The following is a 9,192-nucleotide window of genomic DNA, read 5'->3' as shown; positions in this document are numbered from 1 at the left end:
TTTCCCAAAGTTTCAGCTCGATATTTTATTTACAAAAAAAGTTTTTAGGTTCAAAAAAATATTCAGTGAACTGAAAAACTGTGGTCGGTAATATAGGTATTTGGCTGTGTCACATGCCCTTAAATATAGAAGTGAATGATGAGTGAAATTTCCAAATATTTTTCTTACAATTGCAGCGTGGCTGTTTTAATGAAAGAAAAAAATTTGGGTCATTTTACGCTTTTGTCGCAAACATTTTTCAGGTTCGATCAAATTTTTATAATCGAACTCTATAGCCAAACATTTTTCCATTTGAAGTATTAAAAATGGAACTTACACTTTTAAAACTAAAGTTTAAAAGTTTTTTAATTCAAAAATGTTGTTTTCAAATGCTCATTAATTTACGCGTGTAAAATCAAATGTAGTTAAACCGCCAAGTTAAAAATATAAATTTTTATAAATTTTAGTGTTCAAAAATTCGGAAAAATTCAAGCAGTTTCCAAATTATATCATTTTATGCTAGAAACGTTAAAAATATAACGTAGATTCGTCCATTTAGATTAAAAATTTATCTTTTTTTTCTTGAAAATTCAATTCTTCTTTTGGAAACTAAATAAATTTGTTAGAAAGTCATCTTTTTTGGTAGAAAATTAAATTGTTTGGTTGATAATTGCATTTTTGTTGTCGTAGAAAATTAATTTTTTGGGTTAAATATTGAACTATTTTGTTTGGAAATTCATTTTCTTGCGTTAAAAATTTAACTATTTAGGTAAAAAAATCATCTATTTCGGGATAAACATTTAACTAAACCACTATTTTTGGTAGAAAAATTAACTTTCTTGTAGAAATTTTATATTTTTGTGTTTCAAATTCAACTGTTTCTTTTAAAAATCGTCTCTTTTACTTGAAAATTTAACAAATTGTTTGAAAATTCAACTATTTTGCTTTAAAAACTGAACTATTTTGGTTGAAAATTCAACTAATTTGTTGAAAATGAACTGTTTTGTTAAAAATTAAGTTTCTTGTGCATTTTTTTTTTTTTCATAATTAAACTGTTTCGTTGAAAATTCGAGATTTTGAATTAAAAATGCTCAAAATTGAAGAATCAATCAGTGCATTCAAAAAATTTCAAAATTATATCATTTTAATCATTTTTAACTAGAAACATTAAAAATATAACGAATTTTCGTCCATTTAGGTTAAAAATTAATCTTTTTTTTTTTTTTTTTTTTTGAAAATTCAAATCTTTTTTAGTTGAAACTTAATATTTTTGCGCAATAATTGAATTATTTGGTGGAAAATGAACATTTCTGTTTAAAATAGATGTGTTCGGGTTGATAACAAAAACTTTGTTGTTGTATAAAATTAATTTTTTGGGTTGTATATTTGACTATTTTGTTTGAAAATTAATTTTTTATGTTAATTTAACTATTTTTGTAAAAAATTCAAATATTTTAATTGAAAAATTGAACTATTTTGGTATGAAAATTCAACTGTTTTGGTTCAGAATTAACTTTCCTGCAGAAATTTTATATATATTTTTTTTTTTTTTGTTGAAAGTTCGGTTTGATAATAAAAATTTTGTTGTATAAAATTAATTTTTTGGTTTAAATATTTGACTATTTTGTTTGAAAATTAATTTTTTAGGTTAATTAAACTATTCTGGGATAAAAATTCAACTATTTTGGTTCAAAATATATTTTTGCATTGAAAATTCAACTGTTTCTTTGAAAAATCGTCTTTTAGCTTGAAAATTTAACCATTTGTTTGAAAATTCGACTGCTTTTCGTTAAAAACTGAACCATTTTGGTTGAAAATTCAATTATTTTGTTGAAAATTAACCGTTTTGTTAAAAATTAACTTTCTTGTGAATATTTTTTATTTTATTATTTTTTTTTAATTAAACTGTTTTGTTAAAAATTCGTCATTTTGACTTGTAAATCCTCTAAATTAAAGAGTAAATGCATTTAAAAATTTTCAAAATTATATCATTTTAAACAACAAGCATTAAAAATATAACGATACAATTTTTTTTGTAAACTGAACACTTCTGAAATTAGAAATTCCATTATTTAGTTAAAAATTAAACTATTTAGTTGAAAATATATTTTTTCTGGTTGAAATTTAACTCTTTTGTAGAGCATTTGTTTATTTCGACAGAAAATTCGTCCATTTTGATTAAAAATTTATCTTTTTTTTGTTGTTTAAAATTCAGTTATTTTTTTTGGAAGCTAAATTAATTTGTTAAAAAATCATCTTTTTTGGTAGGAAATTCAACTGTTTGGTTGAAAATTAATATTTTTACTAGAAAATTAAATTATTTGTTGGAAAATGAACATTTCTGTTTAAAATTTATATGTTCGGGTTGATAATAAAAATGTTGTATAAAATTCATTTTTTGGGTTGAATGTTGAACTATTTTGGTTAAAAATTCAACTATTTTGGGATAAACGTTTAACTACTTTGGTTCAAAATTAACTTTCTTGTAGAAATTTTATATTTTTGTGTTTAAAATTCACCTGTTCCTTTGAAAAATCGGGTTTTTTTTTACTTGAAAATTTAACAATTTGTTTGAAAATTCAACTATTTTGCGTTAAAAACTAAACTATTTTGGTTGAAAATTCAATTATTTTATTGAAAATACAATTATTTTGTTGAAAATTAACTTTCTTGTGGATTTTTTTTAAAAATTAAACTATTTCATTGAAAATTTCACAGTTTGAATTGAAAATGCTCTAAATTAAAGAAACATTAAAAATAGAACGAATAAATTTTGATATAAACTGAGCACTTCAAATGCTTCAAATTTTTATTTTAATATCTTTAAGCATATACATGTTGTTTGACATTTTTTCACATTTTTAATAATTTTAAAAAAATTCAGAACATCTAAATATTTTTTTAAATTAGTCGAATTTTTCCTAAAATGTTCGCTACTAATTTTGTTTAAATCCTTACAAATTAAAAAAAAGTGCTTAAAATCCTGCAAATTGAAAAAATGTCCTTAAAATCCTCCAAATTGAAAAAATGTCCTTAAAATCCTCCAAATTGAAAAAACGTACTTAAAATCCTCTAAATTAATTGTTAATAATTTTCTAAATCTTTCTGAACCTTTTTAAATATTCTCTTTTAATTAATTTTTCGAAATAAAAAATCATTTTCACTTTTTCTATAGAATGTTCTTTATTCTTTTGAATCCTTTCAAAATTCTTGAAAAGCTTTTACATTTGTTGTAAATCTTCCAAAATATACTTGGTTTTAAATTAATTATTTGAAATCATTTCCAGTTATATTGAATTGTTATTTATACATCAAAATTCAATAATTTGACTTACAATTAAAAATTTTTTAAATAGAACAATTAAAATTGTAACGTTGAAGGGTTACTTTTGAATATTTAATTTATAATAACTTATTTTAAATGAACAACCATGTATTTCTAAATATCAATTAATTTTTTTTTTCTTAAATGAAAAGATTTAAAATTAACCGGTTTAGAAATGGCATATTTTGTACTGAAACAATATTTTAAATTTAATAAAAGCCTTTGATTGTGAACATTATTTTAAAGTTATTTCAAAATTGAAAATTGTTTATAAAAGTTCCAATCGGTTGTTTACATTAGTTTAACTAACAAGACTTTCCAATTTAAAAATTTCAATTTTTAGCATTAAAATCTTGGAATTCTAAAATTTTGAACTGATTCCGAATCGTCGTTCAAAAATCAATTATTATTCATTTTTTAAAACTTAAAGTAAAATTTATTTTTTTAAAATTATTATTCAATAAATATTCAAAGTTGATACACTAAAAATGTTTTTCACAAAAATCTTCGATTTTAAATGCTTCTAATTTTTTATTTTGGTAATTTTTTCAAACAAAAAAATGTATTAAAAAATGCGCGTTTCGAACTTCACGAATTGTTTTTCATTCAAGTTTTTAATCAAATTTAATTAATTATAAATTAAAAAAAAATTGTAAATGTCGAATTTCTGGTGTTGAAATCAAAGAAACATGTCACTATTTTGATTAAAAATTTAAATTGCAAATAATTATGAATAAGATACAATATAGGCCTTGAATAAATTTTCCTTTCTGAAAATAAACCAAAATTATGCAATTGAAAACATTCATGACAATTAGTGACTATGCAGATTAAAATTATACAATTTAAAAATGTTCCAATTGAACTATGTAAATAAATATTTATTAATCAAATAATAAAACAAACATTTTCGTTTTAAAAACTCTTACTCAGATATAATGATGAAAGAGAGCATTTACGGAATTATTTTTTTATGTTTTTCACTGATTATTAAGTAAAATTTTTTCAAATATAAATTTAGTTTAATTCAATTTCAAGAATATTGTAACCATTATATATTTAAAAGAAAGAGTAGTCACCTAGAAAGTTAAAAATTTATAATATTCAAATTTTTTCTTTAAGGAATTCTTGTTATGTTTAATCATTAATATTATTTATTATGTTTTCGGGAATAAATTTTAAGATTTGTACTTTAGTTTTTATTCAAATTCAAATCGAAGATATATTTCGATTTGTCAGGATTAGTTTACGACCTTACAATTAATATTTTATCCATAGTATTCATAGAAAATGATTTTTAACTATTTTTAAATGTTCAGTGAGTAAAATTGTTTTAATTTAAATAATTTTTTTGCATGAAAATAACATTTTTTTACTAAAAATTTTTTAAAAAATATCGCTAGTCACACAGCTGTCAATGCAAAAACAGGGATTGATGGGACAACTACCTCAGTTTTGATTGGCTACGATTAAACCGGAAGCAGAAGTGATGAAAAGCGCGCGATATTCAAACCAAATTTTACAATAAATTTACAATTTTGAAGAATAAAATCAGGAAGAACATAAAATTAAATATAAATATATCAGAACTTTATGAAATATATGAAAATAGATTTATTGAGAAGAAAAATATTCCATTTTGTGTTTAAAAGTTAGTTGAAAATTCAGGTATTTTTATTAAAATTCGTCTTTTTTTAAATAAAATTAATCTTATTAGTTAAAAATTCAACTATTTTGTTAACAAAATTTTGTTTTTGGTTAAAAAAAAATGTTTTCCATTGCAAATTTTGAAGAATCGTAAAAAAAATTTCCAGTTTTGTACAAGATTAAAACCTGAAATATATCTTTTTTATCATTCTTGTATTTTTTTTAAATTAGTATTTTTTGGTGGAAATTTAATATTCTTGGTTACAATAATTTGTTCAAAGCTCGTACTTTGTTGATTGAATTTTTTTTATATGTAAATTTAAATATTCGACATTTGATTGAAAAGTCATCTTTTATAGTTGAAAATTCAATTATTTGGTGAAAAATTAATATGTTTTTTCCAAGGTTAATTTTTTTGGTGAAAGCTTAAGTTTCGTAGATAAAAATTGATTTTCTAGGATGACAGATTAATTATTTTTATTAAAAATGTATTTCTTTGAATTCCTTTTTTTATATTACATTTAGAAAATTCAAAAATGTATTTTTTCGGTTGAAATTCAACTATTTTGTTGAATATTCTTTGTTTGGTGGTTCAAAATAATTTCCAGAACTAAAAATTAACGTGTTCCATTTTATTTTGAAAATGAATCCTTTTTTAACTAAAAATTCAGCTATTTAGTTAAAAATTCATGTAATTTATAGAAAATTAATGTTTATGGTAGAAACTTAATCTTTTTGTTTGAAAATTCGTCTTTTTTGTAGAAAATTAATCTTTTTAGTCCCTTCGGTTTTTAGTTTAAAAGTCATCTTTTTTAGATACAAAGTTAACCATCATATTGAAAACTAATTTATTTTCTCAAAAGTTAATATTTTTGTAGAAAATTAATGTTCGTTTTTGAAAATTCATCTATTTAGTTCTAAATTCGTCTTTTTTGATGGAAAATTAACCTTCTTGGCTGAAAATTCATCTTTTTGGATAGAAATGCAACTTTTTATTTAAAAATTCTATATTTTTGTTAAAAATTTGTTTTTTTTTCGGTGAAAGATTAATCATTTTCATTCAAAATTTATTTCAATGACTGAAAATTTATTCATTTTGTTGAAAATTCGTCCTTTAGAACCAGAGAATTTAGCAGCCGTTTTCCCGGGTTCCCGTTAAAGTCGCCACCCTGATTATAAATAAATTATATATAGATATATATTTTTTAGAAAGCGGAAATGTATAGATGAATTAAAATGAAAAATTACTTTGTGAGGCTAACTATTAATGTTTAAATAGTATTATTAGTATTTTTATTAGTAAAGTAATATTATCAAACAATGTATGAAATTTGCAACAATTACAGTTGTTTGTAAAATTAATTAATTATAAAAAGAAAAAAAACAATAGAAATTTGAAGTGTTGAAATTCGGATTCTACGTTTAAATTTTCATCAGAAACTCACGGAGTAATCGCAATACTTTTTCTTACAGCGTTAAAAACTTTAAAAAATAAAATACCTGCATTTACATGGGCCATAGGCGCCTTCAAGTGCATCTTCTTTTAGTAGCAGTTAATAAGCGTTCCGTCGGTAACTTTAAGAATTTTGTCTGGATGCTAGCGCCCCGCAGTGAAAACCTGAGACAACAACGCTGCGATGCAGGTGAGAGAGAATTTTATTTTTAAACTTCGCGCGCAACATACTACTTGAGCTATTATGGACGCGCTTGAAGTCACCTTCAGTAGAAGTTAATGACATTTTTAAAATTTTTTAACGCTACAAAAAAAAAGTATTGCGATGAATCCGTAAGTTTCTAATATAGCATTTAACGTAGAATCCAAATTTCAACAGTTTAAAAGTTGATCTTGATGTTTTTTTGAGTTTTTTAAATGGAACCGAATGTGGACCCAATGTGGTCTTTATGGGCACTTTGTAGAGGCTTCTTTCGGTTCCTTCGATCCGCCAGGGATTTGAATGAACTGACGAATTAATTTGACACATCGAGTTCGTATCTAGGTTATCAACCAATCAAATTTGCCATAAACCAACAAAGTACCTCGTAGAAATGAATCCTATGGAAAATATTAATTTCGCGATTAATTCAAAACAGGCCTTCGTGAAAAGGTGCCTTAAGGGCATGCGATACTTAGACAATTGTCGATTTTACCAGTTATAGGTTCCCCCGGCTTTTTTTTCTAGAATAATAAATATTTTGTCTTAAAAATTTGGGAAATGATACCGAACATGCTAACGGACGTCCCCACACATTTTTTTGTAGGTTAATTCAAAAAAGTTTTAATTTAGCAAAATGTGATTAATTTGCATAGCGTTTAGGAATTAGTATCGATTTTCTCAGTGTTAGATTCCCCCGGCATTTTTTCTAGGATAAAAAATATGTTGTCTTTAAAATCTGGTAAATGGTAGCGAACATGTTAACGGACGTCCCCGCTTACTTTTTTTCTTTTTTTCAAAAAAATTCTGATTTTGCTAACAACGTGTGTATATTTCGAGGTTATGTGTGTTACAATTCTTCCGAGCGTTACTTCCAAACTACACAATATTTTTGGCCGAAAACTTTGGACTTGCAAATGAACATAGTATCTAATCTCCCGGAACTAACCTTGTTTGCAGGCAATTGAAAAAGTTCATTTCATAAATAAATTCAAAATTATCGGAAAGGCAGAGATGAAAAACGACGTAACCTTAAAATAATGCATAAAATTTTTATTTAGCGCAATAATTTTTTTTTATTATCCCTCATAAAAGAGTCCGGGGACGTCCGTTACAATATTTTTTAGCATCTCCGAATATGATGAGAAAAATCTCTTTGAAATTGGCATACATTTTTATTCATAAACATATAACATAAAAATATGTAAAGAAAGTTAAAACTAGTTTATCCAATCCTTAAAATTGTTGAAAAAAACTACTTTTCAGAGGAATAAACATAAATTATAATTAAATAAAATGTCCAAGATGTAAATATAATCAATGTTTTAATATATTTGTTTTAAAGACTTAAACGGATATAATAATAAAAGAGAGCAATTAAAATAATTTATTTTTTATTTTTCACTGATTATTAAATAAAATAGTTTCAAATGTAAATTAATTTAAATTTAATTAGAAATACATTATATCCATTATATATTCATAGGCGAGAGTATTCACATAAGTTTAAACTTAATACTATTCAAATTTTTCTCCAGGATTTTTACATTCCATTAATAATATTGTTAAGTTGTTTTCGAGATTAAACTTTGAGAATCATATTTTACTTTTCATTCAAATTAAAAACTAAGATATATTCCACTTAACTAGAATTATTTTATGACCATATAAATCATATTTTGTCTTTAGTATTCATAGAAAATTATTAGAAAAGTATTCTGAAATGTTAAATAAGTAACATTGTTTTGATTTCAAGAATTTTTTTGCATTGAATTAACATTTTGTTTACTAAAAAATTAAAACAGTGATACCCTTAGTCCCATTGCTTTCTATGTAAAAACAGGGAGAGGCGGAACAACTAGCGCCGCGCTAGAGATATTAGGAACTAATCAGCTTAGGACAGTTACGGGGTCAAGTTGAAACTTAAAATCTGAAATATGGAGAGATGTACAGGTGGTGGTCACTCAATGCTTTAGATGTGTCGCATTAAAGTCGACGTTGGGGCCATCTAGCGTATACTCATTTTCCTAAGATAAGATAATGGATGACCGTTCAGATAATCGCGATTATACCCAGATACTTTTCAGATAATGGACCGAAAACCTAAAAAAAATATGCAGAAAACAATATAAAAACAAGTAGAAATACATAAATAATTGTCAGAATAACTATTTATGCATTTCCAGTTGTTTTTGTAGTGTTTTCGATATGAAAATCTGTTTTTATGAAGAAAGAAGATGGTGAAATTATTTTTCGCAGTATGTTGCCGGTGAAAACAACAACAACGAACAGTTACCGTGGTTACTGTTGGCCATTTTGGAAATTTTGAGCTAAGTCTAGCGTAGTGAGATGCGGGGATCGCAATCGCTGCGCCATCTGGCGTATACTCCTAACGGGATCAAAGTATGTTCAGACACTCTCCCCATTGTGAGTGACAGTGTTGCCAGATTGGGGATTTGATCCCTAGATTTAGGGATTTTCAAGCGCCTCAGGGATGCATTTAGAGATGTGAAATATTTAGGGAAAAATTCAGGGATTTCGAGCAAAAGTACTTAAAATATTTATTTCCAAGAATAGCTTCAAGTTTCA

The sequence above is a fragment of the Belonocnema kinseyi genome, chromosome 6, assembly GCF_010883055.1.
Source record: "Belonocnema kinseyi isolate 2016_QV_RU_SX_M_011 chromosome 6, B_treatae_v1, whole genome shotgun sequence".
NCBI lineage: Eukaryota > Metazoa > Arthropoda > Insecta > Hymenoptera > Cynipidae > Belonocnema > Belonocnema kinseyi.
This window is presented reverse-complemented; position numbering follows the sequence as displayed.